Source organism: Suricata suricatta, chromosome 6 (genome assembly GCF_006229205.1).
Source record: "Suricata suricatta isolate VVHF042 chromosome 6, meerkat_22Aug2017_6uvM2_HiC, whole genome shotgun sequence".
Taxonomy (NCBI): Eukaryota; Metazoa; Chordata; class Mammalia; order Carnivora; family Herpestidae; genus Suricata; species Suricata suricatta.
The window spans coordinates 107,226,716-107,239,621 of record NC_043705.1 but is presented as its reverse complement, the minus strand read 5'-3'; the positions used below and the strand labels follow the sequence as shown (position 1 = coordinate 107,239,621).

Below are 12,906 nucleotides of genomic sequence, written 5' to 3'. Positions count from 1 at the left end.
CAACCGACTTAACCTCTCTGGGCAAGTTCCTCGTTTGTAAAACAGAGCTTTTCTATCTACTCCTGGAGGTTGCTGTGATGATTAAATTAGTTTGGCAAATATTTATTAAGCACTTTCTGAATGCTAGGCCTGTTCGAAGCCCCAAAGAACACAGCAGTGAACTTCACAGTCATGGATGGGAGGCACAACGGAACAGCTCAGGAATTGCCAGTCCCTCTTATATCACCCTGCCCATGCTGCTTCCCAGCTGAAATGCTATGAACTCAGTTCTGGGGGGGCGGGGGGGGGGCTAGGGGGAGGGGCAGGAAGGCCTATGGAAAACAGTAGAGGAAGATCTCACCCCCATTCCAAGGGCCCACTACCTACAGCATTCTGAAACACGTGCAAGGAAGTCAGGTGGGCATGAATGGCATCTCAGGGAAGTCTAGGGACCCTCTCATTTCTCCCTCCCTCCCCATCACACTCAGTAGCCCATCCGGAGCTAAGCGCCAAGTCCCCTCCAAGTCCGGAAGGCAGCTGGTCTCAGAGCCAGACTGTGCCTGGAAGATGGAAGTGGGCCTTTAGAATACCCGCAGTATCCAGGTCCCTTCCACGGGCATTGCCCTTTGTGGATCGCAGACTGATTTCACCATCAAGTCCTGTGCAGGAAGCAAGGAGAGCAGCAACCTTCTTTTAGCCAATGGCATTAGGCCCAGCTCTGGAAAGCGCAAGCGCCTTACCTATATCACTCTCACAGAGCCTACATACCTCCCTGCTGCTCACAGAGGAGGGGGCTGATGCCCAGAAAGACACAGGGTCATACAGCCAGTCAGGAGCCAGCTAGAGATTCATACACAGTCATCTGATGCCCAAACCTGATGTTGTTTTATGCATGGTGCCCACTGGCTTCCGGATGTGGATGCAGCCTGGAGAAAGGACATTGGGACCTGAAGTTGGCCACACAGTGGACTTGAGTCGAGCCAGGACAAACGTCAGGTCTCCTGACTCTGAATCTACGGTGCTTTCCATTGTCCCACATCTGTGGGCAATTACAAGTCTCAGCTCTTCTTCCCACAGAGGAGAAAGGGCTGCCTGATCACTGCTGAAGGGAAGGTGCTGACCAGATGGTCTCCTTCCTCACTTAGGACCAGGCCAGGCTCAGGGGGGGACCCGGGAGCAGGTGGGGCCTGAAGCTGAATTTAACCACCGCAGAAGGTGTCCGAGCCAGGAGCAGCCTGTGTGGGAGGATGGAGACTGTCTCCCTTCTGACCTGGGGCTCCCTGGTAGCAAAGGGTTAGGTCTTTGGTTTCGAGCAGACCTGGGTCTAAGTACCAGGACTACTAACTGTGTGACATTGGGGAAAGTCTCTGAGCTTCTCTGAGCCTTGGTTTCCTTGTCTGCAAAACAGGGATAACAACACTACCAATTCCCAAGACTTGGTATGTTAGGTCCCAGGCTCTGTGCTCGGCCCAGGGCAAGCCCTCCCTGATACTGACCAACACGGTCCTCCTTCTGGAGCCCGGTGGATTCAGGGCCTCTTGCATGGAGACAGGGAAGGACTGTGTGACTTCAGATGTCTCACTAGAGGCCTCTGTGCCCTGTGGGACTGCAGAAGCAGGGGCGACACTCCTCCGTGTTTGACATAGAAAAAGAGCACCGGAGGGAAGGCAGGGGCCTGGCTCTGGTCTCACGTTTGGGAGCAGATCTTTGGTGGAGCCCCTCCTCCCTTCCCCAGCACATTTTCTCAGTACCACTGACCACCTGCGGAATGTTGGGGACAGACCCTAGGATGAGGAAACCTAGGGCCGATGATCTCTGATGTGCACACAGAGCACAAACAGGAAGAGAAGGCCACGAGACAAGGCAAAGGGCATGGCAAGCACTTGGAAGACTGGAAGAACCCGGGAAGACTGCCTGGAAGAGATGAAGTAGGCAAGGTCCTTGAAGGAAAATGGAGGTGATGAGCAAGGGCATTCTCATAGGCAAGATTGTGCTTTCTCCTCCTGAGAATCCTGGGATCTGACCGACACAAGTCCTGAATTTGGAGAAATAAGGCAGGGAGCCTATTATCTCCCTGAGCTCTGCCACTAACCAGCAGTGTGATAGTTTTGTAGCTGCTGTGAACCTCATGCATATAACCAACATAAAATCCGTCCCTGCCTCCGGAGCTGCTGGTGCGTTCCGTGAGATCATCCTCATAAAGCACTCCGCACGGTCCTGGCGTGCAGTGTGTCGATCAATGGCAGCTACTATTAGGAGTTGGGGCTTTCTATAGGGGAGAATCAAAGAAGGAATCGTGATGGGATTCATGTTTTAGGATGGAGTGAAAGCAGTGTCCAGAAGGAGGGAAACAGCAAGGCGGCCTGAACAGCTGCCTGAGTCCAGAGGGAAGGGCCCAGCAACTGACTCCCTTCTTCACAGAGAGGCCCCCACATCTGAACGCCGGTCCCAGGCCCCCAGCCCCACAGCCCCAGCTGCGTGACTGTGACCACTAGCCTTGCCACGGCCCCCCTGCCTTCACACTTTCCCAGCCACTGGGGGTTTGGAAGGACATCTTAGGAATCTGGAAAATTTGCAAATCCATTTAAATCCGAAGAGGTTGCCTGGCGGCCGACTGGCCTAGAGCCAAATGGATTCTTAAGGCCAAGGCTTGGGCCCAGAGACAGGGGCCATGGCGTTGAGGTCCCTGATCCATGTACCCTGCTTGCCACCTCCCAGTTCCCCTCTCCAGCTTCTTCCAGCTCTCCCCAGCCCCCTCAGGCAATGCTAGGTTTTGGAGGCCCTCCGAAGGCACCCAGACACCTCTGGGGTTCATTCAATGAAGGCAGGGGGCGGCAGGGCTGTGGAGACAGGACCATCCACCCAACAAGCAGCCTGAACAGGAGAGGAGAGAACTGGCTTTTCCAGCCCTGACGTGGCCCACAGCCTCCCGGCCTCCTCCCATCTGGTTTTGTTAAAAATATTTTCCATTTTTTGACCTACCCGAGAAGGCACAGGCTGGAGCAAGGGGACAGGACAAGGGGTTGGGAATCCCCCTTCTTCCAGCACTTACCTTGCTGCTGATGCCTGGGAGTGTGGACACAGTCCTGAGCTCTGGGCTGTCACCCCCTCCAGGAAGTCCTCCTCACTGACCTCTCATTAACAGAGAGACTTTGCCAGACCCCAAATGGGGCAAGCTTCGGGTAAGGGAGCAGGGAGGACAGCTGCGGTCTCTGGGAGCCTCAGGAGAAGAGAAGGAACTAGGGGGCTGCAGGGGTGAGGAGTGGCCTCAATTCCGAAGCATCCTGCCGGAGGAGCAGGGCTGCCAGGAGGGGCCGCCCTGGGTCTGGCCGTCGGTGTTGCAGGGCACAGGCTGCTGCCCCTCGCCGCTGGTCAGACGGGGCCCTGCTCTCTCCTTGCCGTCCTCCTCTTCTCTGCTTCCAACTTGTTCGCTGAGGGATCCTGCGTCCCAGACGGGATGGGCAGGGACTGCGGGCGCTGGCAGCCCCAGGAGCTCACACCACTGTGGGCTTCCCTGCCCCTCCCCCACTTTGGGGGAAAGGCTGAAGGGCCGCTTCTGATTGGCTCAGCCGGGAGAAGGGGGGCGAGGGGCGGGGGAAGGTGGACGCGTGTGTCTGTTTTCAATTTCAGTTTTTCCCCCCCTCTCTTTCTTTTCCCCCAAGTTTCTTGTTTTTCTTCCTCGTTTCCCTCTGCTTGCTCCCTCCGTCGCCTGCTCTCTCAGGATGTGAGGGGATGTTTAGAAATTCCGCAGCCCACGCCAACCGCTGAGTCACTTTTATTAAAAAGTGGCCTGGTCCCACTTGCCTGATGCCTTGCCACGGTACCTGGGGCAGAGTCCTTTCTCTGTGCCTCAGTTTCCCCGTCTATAAAGGCAACTCTGATAACTTATACGATTGATTCAGTCCACATCCGTCTATTGAAAAAGCATGTTGAGGGGGTAGCTGGGTGGCTCAATGAGTTGAGCATCCCACTTTGACTTCGGTTCAGGTTAAGATCTCCCCGTTGGTGAGTTCGAACCCCATGTCGGGCTCGCTGAGGTCAGCCTGTCAACACACAGAGCACACTTCGGATCCTCTGTCCCCCTCTCTCTGCCCTTCCCCTATTGTGCTCTCCCATAAAGAAAAAAAGAAAAAAAAAAAGCAAATTGAGTACCAACTATATGGGTGTTGGGGATGCAGTAGTGAGTAGGACACAGTCTATGACTTCAGGGTGGCCCAGGCTAGTGGGAGAGACAGGGATGCACAGGAAGGTACTCCAAAAAGGCATTTAGAGGGGCAGATCACTGAGGCTTTTTGATTATCAGCCACTTTTCAGAAGAAGAAACCCAAGGCCCAAGCATGAATTGGTGCAGAGGGAAAGAGACCTGCCCAGTGTCACCCAGTAGAGCTCAGAGTTCCAGATGCGTTCCTGCTCATCATCTCACAGCCTCTGGAGGACCAGGAGAGGACTCTTTCCCCCCTTTATAGACGATGAGATGGAAGCCCAGAGAAGTGAAATGAGCTGACGGAACTCACAGCACAGAGGCAGAACGAAAGTGGAATCAGCCCTCCTGAGTTACAAGATGAAACAGACATGGGTGATCGGACCCCAGTGAAAGACCAACACTGCATGCAGATTGGGCCTCCCATCTGCCTGCTTCCTAGGTTGTCCCTTCCCCTGCCTCTCATTCATTCACTCAACAAATACTTTTGAAAACTTGCTAATGTTCCCTTCCCAGCTTCTTGCCCTCCCTTCCCTACCGGGTTCTCCCAAAGCTCCTCCAAAACTGACTGGAGCTCGGGTTCCCCTCATTTCCTCAGACCACAAGACGTCTCTAGGCTCACTTGCTATCTCTCTCTCTCTCTCTCTCTCTCTCAAAAATAAATAAGTTTTAAAAAATTAAAAAGTTAAAAAATAAAAGAGTCTAGAGAGTTTAGTTAAGTCATCCTCTGCTCCCAACACTGTATACATCAGGGAAACTAAGTCCCAGAAGGGGGAAAGAAAGGTGTCCCAGGTCACACAGGTAAAGCCTGACTCTGCCCAGGGCTCCTTCCTTCCTACCCTCTCCACCTCTGGCTACCCCCTTCTCCTGGGGGCCTCTGTTCATGGGGCAGGGGTGTGTGCCCAAGCTGGGATTTTATGCCAACCACAATAGCATATCTTGAGGTTATTTCTTGGTCTTATCTGAGTGGAGCTTGCCCAACATCTGAGCATCTGGGCTGGGCCACACAGAGGGAGAAGGGTTCTCATATGGGCCCTAAGCCATAGCATGCAAGCTGTGAGAGACTCCAAAGGAAGGGGCCCTCACCCAGCTTGAGAGCAGTGGGGCCATAGGGGATGACAGGGGGACTCCAAAGACCACAGGGCCAGGTCTACACTGGGATTTCTTATGCCCGAAGACTATGGGTCCTTACAACTCCTAGCATTTGACTTGGCCATTCACCTCCAAAGCCTTGCCTTCACTGATGGGACCAGACGCTTCAGGGGCTGGGAGTGGGGCAGGGGGAGCCAGGGAGCAAGGAGGCATTTCAGCCTCTAATCCCTGCCCCCCCTGAAACAAGTCCAGGAATGGGGAGACCCAGCTGTGAACTTGATGTATGGCCTTGGAAAGATACCTTTTCCTCTCTGAGCCTCAGTTTCCCCATTTGTACATAATGGGGTTGAACTCCGTGTGCTGGAAGGCCCTTGGGATGCTCTGTTTACAAGTGTCTTAGATTGGGCTCTGGCTAGGGAGAGGAGGCTGGTGGGCCCCAGGGCAAGGGGACAGCTGGGGGCCAGAGATGCAGCACAGAGGGGAGGGAGAGGCTGGTGGTGGTCCCCTGGGAAGCTGGCGGCGGCCGGTTTCCGGCCAGCCCAGCCGTCCGGCTGGCCCATCTGGAATCACTTAGCCCCTACCACCATTAACCCTTGGCAGGCACCAGGGCTGCAGTGCCTGCTCTCAGCTGAGCAGGGGCTGGGGGGGACGCAGAGCCACATGAAACACCACGGGGCACTCACCAAGGGCTGGACCGTTGAGGCAGAAGAGTGGGGATTGAAGGGCAGATTCTAGAGCCAGAGACAGATCTGGGTTCAAATCCCAGCTTCTCCAATTCCAAGCTGCTCGATCTCAAGCAAGTTGCTTAAACTCCAAACTCCTGAGCCTCAGTTTCTTCCTCTGGCAAATAGAGCTAATTTGAGGAATGATTTGAGAGGCTGTTGCAATGTGTAATGTGCTTAAAGGACTCAGTACAGTGTCTGGAAGTGTGATTGTGGAAATGCTGAGTTTCCCTCATTCCAGCAGCAGCCCATCACTCTGTGCTCCTGAGCCCAGCTGGTTCTTCTCCGGGCCTCAGTTTCTCCTATGTGCTCTGAAGGGGTGGGCAGTGGGCAGTACCCTTTAGTGGTGTAGCACTGTCGAGCTGGGGTAGTCAGCACAGCCCCCAGCCCCACCATGGACAGGACAGGCCATGAATAGTCTTCCAGCTGCCCAGATGCTGGGAGCCAGGTCCAGCCTGGGACAATGCTGATGGGGAAAGGTTAGGCTGACAGTGGGCAGGCAGAGCATGGAGTAAGGGGACTCCTGCCTCAGGTGGAGTGAGCGGGGCACAGAGGGAGAAGAGAGCTCTGGGACTGGGGCTCAGTGCTTCTCCGTCCCACTGCATGGGGTCACACTCAAGGATTAAGAGCCTGAGCTCTGACATTGGAAATTCCAACCCAGCTCTACCACCTCCAAGCCGTGTGACCCTGGACAAATTAAATTACCTGAGCTCTCTGAGCCTCAGTGTTTTTAGCCATAAAATGGGGATACATGTGCCTGCCTCACTGAGTTGTTGAGAGGCCTGCATGAGTGATGCACCAGGTGTTTCATGCAAGGACTAGAACACAGGGAGAAAGCCCCACTAAAGGTAACAATTCTCCAGTGTCTCTTCCAGGAGCTGCAGCCACTGAAGTCCATCCCACAGGAATCCAAATGCTCATTTTACAGCCCAGATGACTGAGGCCAGTGCCTGGAAAGTTGACTGAGCAAGGTTTTGTCATGCATAAGACCAGGACTGGAAGGATGCTTTTGGTCTAGACTCAGGCCTCAGCTCTCCCCTGAAGGAGGGAACCGGGCTGAACTGAACCCCTCCTCCCCAGACCCCCACCCACGCTTGTCAGAGCCCGGAAGCCGCAGCTCTCAGTGGGGCAGGGGGAGGGGGGCCCGGAAAGGGCGCCTGAGTGGGAGAATTCCCAGTAGGCCAGCTCAGCACTCGCTCAGGCAGGCCAGCAGCCACCACATCTGGCTCTCCCACGCTCCCAGTGCCGCCCCCCTCCCAGGCTCCCCAGGCCTCGGGTGAGGAAGGAGCACACATGGCCCAGGCATCAGCACGGTCATCTTGGATGTCAGGGCCTGAAGTGTCCCGAGAGTGTGTCCATAGCACAGGCATGGAAACCGAGGTCCAGAGCGTGGAGAAGATTTGCCTGAGGTTGGCTGAGAGAGAAAGGCCCTGGAATGCAGGACTCCTGACCCCCAGCTCAACGTCCTTCCTCCCTGCTTACACTGAGCAGGTGGATCCTCCTACCTGTAGCTGGGGACCCAGAACAGGGCTACAGTGGGAAACACTTCTTCCCCTCCTGGACACTCACCATGGTGGCTGTCTGGTTCGGCAGAAGAACCAAAGGAGAATTTCGGGCCACATTCCCACCCTAGATTCCTAGGGAATGATTTGAAAGACTGTTGCAATTCGTGATGCACATAAAGGACGTGTGCTGCTCTCACTGGACCAGACTATAGTGACCAAAGCCTGACAGGGTCCCAGGAGATAGGGCTTCAGGACCCTGCCTGCCTTGCTCGGCCTCTCCCAGGCTCCAGATGACCTCAGTCTCAGTGCCCCAGAAATCAAGGGTGTGCCCTGGTATACACAAATGGTTCAAGGATCCTCAGAACAGAAGGGCCCTCAGATGCCACATATGTCCCCCTCTCTGAACACACTGGGTCCCAGAGAAGGCCGGAACCTGCTGGAGGGCACATAGCAAGACTGGAACTGGATAGCATCTGACCCCCAGGCTGTGCTGTCCCTCTTACCATTTAGCCACACAATAGAAATTAATTGAGCACCTACTATAGGCCCTACCCTCCTGGGCTCACAAGCAAACACCAAGGAAACCACAAACCAGTAATATCAAATTGTGATTAGCGTGATGAAAAAGATGAAGAATAACAAAAGGGGCTTTTGTTTAGGTAGATTAAGGCTTCTCTGGGGAAGAAATAGTTCAAACGAAGCCTGAAGTTAAGAGACCACACACAAGAGTGGGAACAGTATTCTAGGCAGAGGGAACAGCATCTGCAAAAAACTTGGAAACCAAAAACAGCTTGGGGTGTTTGACCAGAAAGAAAAGAAAAGAATGAGGCACAAAGAGGGGACATGGTAGGATGGAGGCTGGAGAGGAAGCCGGGGGCCAGACCTTGGGGTCCTGTGGGCCCAAAAGGAGCCTGGTTTGATCTTGAGGGTTAGGAGGGCCAGTGTGCGATTTTAAAACAGTGACTGATAAGAACAGGTCAGTGTGGGGCACTGTGGAGGACGGGCTAACAAAGGCGACAGCAGGGGGCTAGTACGGGAAGCTGTTGTAGACTGCCCTCCCTCCAGCACTAGATCGCTCCTAGAGACTGCGGGAGTGCAACCGCTAGGGAGTTAGGACTTGTGGGCCCCACTCCACCGCTGCTCCTTCGGATGAGGCTATTTTGCCCCTAGGGCTTAGGTTCCAGCATCCCTTCTGCTCTCTAAGTGGCCATGTGCTGGAGGACTGCCTCCCTTCCCCACAGGGGCAGGAGGAGACTCGGTGAGTTCATCAGGGGGGTCCAGTCGGAGACCAGGCAGCCTGCGAGCCTTCCGGTAGTACCCCACAGTGCCAGCAGGTGACGCCCCAGCCTCTGGAGGACGTGAGGAAAGGTGCTGGAAGGGGAAGTGGGGAGAGGGCTGCAGAAGGAAAAGACATGTCACAGGAGCCCGGCATCCACCCGCGAGCCTCACAACTGGCCCCTGGAGGTGGGCAGCGGAGGAATTGCTGTCCCTGCTTTCGCCTCAGAAATAGCTCAGACTGGGTGGCTTTGTTGGTTAAGTGTCAGGTCATGATCTCATGTTCATGAGTTCAAGCCCTGCATCAGGCTCTCTGCTGTTGGCCCAGAACCTGTTTTGTGTTCTCTGTCTCCCTCTCTCTCTCTGCTTTCTCTCTCTCTCACTCTCTCTCTCTCTCTTTCTCTCTCTCAAAAATAAAATAAACATTTAAAAAAAAGAAAAAGAAAGAAACAGCGCCAGACAGGGAGAATTCTTAGCCCAAGGTCACAGAGGGAGTCAAGGCCCTGGGGCTGCAGTCTGGGTAAGCCAAAAGCTAAAAGCTAGCCCAGCTTCTCTTAAGCAATCCACTTCCAACAGAAAGCTCAGCCCAGAATCCTTCCTCTTCCATGGCCATAAACCTGTTTAGAAACCAAGTTATCGCCAAGATCTTTACGAGCCCATGTCTCTGCGCCCCACCCCAGGAGGCTGTGGTCAGGTATGTGACAGTAGCCCAGAGGGAAGAGGGGCTGCCAGGCGAGCTAGAGGCAAGGAGGGGGTCTAATGAACAGTCGCTGCCAGAGATAAGGGGCTGTCAGAGGAAGAGGCCGTGACGCGGTGGACGGGGGCTTCTCCCACACACACAGTCCCTGTACCATGCTGGACCACTGTCTGAGACCACCAAGTCCCCAGTGGGCAGACAGGGACACTGAGGCCCAGGAAGGCAAGAGCTCAAGGTCACATGACGAGTCAGAGGCTAAGATGGGGCGGGACCTGCCATTTCAGATTCCCAGCCTGGGACTTTTGAACAAGGTTACGGTGTCCTCAGGAAGGGGAAGCAGGGTGGCACATCAGGGCTGCCTCGGGTCTCTGGTTGGAGGGGTCCACCTAGACGTGAGGGGGAGGGGAGAGCTGAGGCTTGTTTGCATGGGCCAGAGGAGGAAGAGGAAGCAGATATTTGTATAAGCAAAACTCCGGGTTTAGGAGAGAGACACACACGCAGCGCACGGTCTTCCTACACAGGCTTGGCTGGAGGGGAAAGAAAAACTTCCAGAGAGGCCACCAACCTGCTATGTGGCCTCAAGGGGATGTGACTTCACTTCTCTGAGCTCCTGCTGGTTCGTCTGCAAGGTGGGGGTAACAAGACCCTACCTCACCCTCCCTGAAATAATACCTGCAAATGACTTGGCCGGCTGCCGGGCACTTAGTGAATGCTTACTAAATAGTGGCACTGTTGTCATACTGTCATGGCATTATTGCTCCAGCACCAGGTGAGGGAGGGGCCGAACCCTGCGTTCTCAGAGAGACAGGACGTAAGGACACTGAGCGACAGTCATCAGACCTGTGTCTGTCTCCATCCAGTAGACACTGACCTGCTGTGGTAACTTGGCGAAAATCCCTTCTTTTTCTAAAGGATTCTAGGCCTCAGGTAACCTGTCTGTAAAATGAATAGGTTGACCCTCTGTGGTCGGCATGCAAAGAAATCTGTGTTGTCCCTGCTCTCCTGCTCTAGGTGAGGGGGTCGTGTTTGGAGGCTCAGCAGGGCAGAGCTGAGGACCCCTTGGGCACTCTGGTTGGGCACCAAGAAAAGCCAGTGGGGTCAGGAGACTCGGCTTCTGTGCCCAGCCCTGTGCCTATGTGACCTTGCCCCACTATCTGGACCTCTCTGTGCTCCCTCATCCAGCAAATGGGGCCGGTGGGCTTTGTCCCACTCCCTCCCAACACCCAGGGTTCAGGAAAGAGCAGGCCCAGGGTAAGGTAGAAGTAGAGGTCTGCCCCCCGGAGGTGTCTGTGGAGCAAGAGGCCCGCCCCAGCCTCCACCCTGGGAGGGGACAACACCGAGGGGACCATGAAGCAGTCGGGATGACTCCCCCAGGCCTCAAGGTCCCTGGTCTTGACCAGGGCAGGGAAATAGTCCCCACTCTGCCTGCAAGGCCGTCATCTCTCAGCCACCACCCAAGTCTTCATCATTTCTGGACCCTGCCTGGCTTCCCTGCTGCTCTTCCCAAGATGTAATTTCACCTTTATCAGTGATTATTTAATTCAGACATGCTTCTCCCGAACCCTCTCCCCAGACTGTAAAAACCCCAAGGGCAAAGACTTACTACCATAATACATATTGGTCCAATGAACGCCCACACGAACAAATGAATTCCTACATCCATTCCCGACCTCTGTGCTTTCCATGCAGGTCTGACCCCACATATTGTTGGAATTAGAGGGCACCTAGAAAGTACCAACCTTCCTGCCGCTTAGGATAGGCATGCTTTCTGCGGCACCTGTGACCAGAGACCTCCGGCAGTCACTTGCATACCTCCTGTGATAATGAGCTCACCCTCTATTTGCTGACAACCCATTTCATAATGGATGGCCTTTTAGGGAGCACTCTATTATGGATGCGTTGAAACCTATGACTGTCTATGCCTACAGCTTTCTCTCTCAGGTCCCAGGTCTGCCCTGCACCCCTCCCCAAACTCAAAACCTCAAGTCCCATTCCAGATTTTCTCCTCCTGTCCGAGCAATCCTGGTTTTGTCAACTTAGAGAGGAGAACCCAGCTCTCTTGGGCCTTTTCTCCCCTCTCTGTATACCTGTCAGTTTTTTTTTTTAATGTTTTTTAATTTATTTTTGAGAGACAGAGAGAGGCAGTGCGAGCAGGGGAGGGTCAGAGAGAGAGAGAGACAAAGAATCCGAAGCAGGCTCCAGGCTCTGAGCTAGCTGTCGACACAGAGCCTGACACGGGGCTCAAACCCACAAACTGTGAGATCATGACCTGAGCCGAAGCTGGACGCTCAACCAACTGAGCCACCCAGGTGCCCCTACTTGTCAGTTTTTTACTGACCCCCTGAAAGAGTCAGAATTTCACCAACATTACCCTTCCTGACCTGGGAAAGAGAGCCTTTCCTACAGAGGCGACCATGTGCTTATCCAGGTCAGTGACAGCCCGGGCAGTCCCCTTTACCCCCCAGCCTTCATTTTGTTGCATAACCTTGGGCCTGGCCCCTTTCCTTTCTGGGCCCCACTGCTGCCACCTGCACATTGGAAAGAGTTCCTCTGAGCAGGAAAGGGAGCCCTGTGTTTCCTGTCCCCAATTCTGTTATAGTGCCCAGTGGAACCTTAGATATACAAGATTCTGACCAGCACCAGCTTCATTGGGTGGGTCACCCGTACGGTCACACAGGGTCCAGTGTTTAGAAGGGCTCCGTGTGTGTTTGAATTCTCTCCTGTCTTGAAATTCTTAATAATTTTGAACAAGGGACCTCACATTGTCATTTTGCTCTGGGCAAATAAATTCTATCCAGATCCTGACACATGTGTTGGTCTAGCATTGAAATGATGCTGACCTGCTCTGGCTAACTAATGTGGGGACCCAAGGAAGGGACAGGTGGAACCGATAAGACCCTGATTCTGTCCACCTTTTGGGGGCCACACGTCTCTGCACAGTTAGGGTGTTCCCAGGAAATGGTGGCGGGTCAGACACCATCAGGGGCCTCTGTGCAACTCATTGGCACTGAACCCCATGCCCCGTGGAAAGGCAGCCCATCTCCCCAAGACATCTTGACCCAAGGCCTTGTCCTTCATGAATCCTTCCCCAAATCTCTCGGCCTTGTTACCCATTCCCAGCTCCTCAGCTCTTTTACGCACATCCCCTTGGGTGGCTGTGAAATGTTTACCAATCTTTAATAGGGGAGGGATATGCATGATGCATTTAAAATACCAATGGGCCTCAGCTATAATAAATGAACCAAAGCTTTTTGATCTTGAATCAACTGGAGAATTTCACATACAAACTGAGTGTTAGATAAGACTCAAGAACTCGTGTTAATTTTGTTAGATGCGTTTAAATGGCATATTATGTAAGAAAGTGTCCACGTGTTTGAGAGATGCATGCGGAAGTATGTAGGGGTAAAATGACATGATGTTTGAAATTTGTTTTAA

At 53.9% G+C, this 12,906-nt stretch overlaps 1 protein-coding gene across 1 annotated transcript in view; it reads right to left on the bottom strand.

Moving 5' to 3' along the window:
- PDGFRB (platelet derived growth factor receptor beta) overlaps nt 1–3,473 on the bottom strand; it is a 37,736-nt gene extending 34,263 nt beyond the window's left edge. The window contains exon 1 of the mRNA XM_029943060.1: nt 3,032–3,473. The gene's annotated coding sequence lies outside the window, so the exon portion shown is untranslated. The remainder of the gene's footprint in view (nt 1–3,031) is intronic.
- Nucleotides 3,474–12,906: the final 9,433 nt, after the last annotated feature.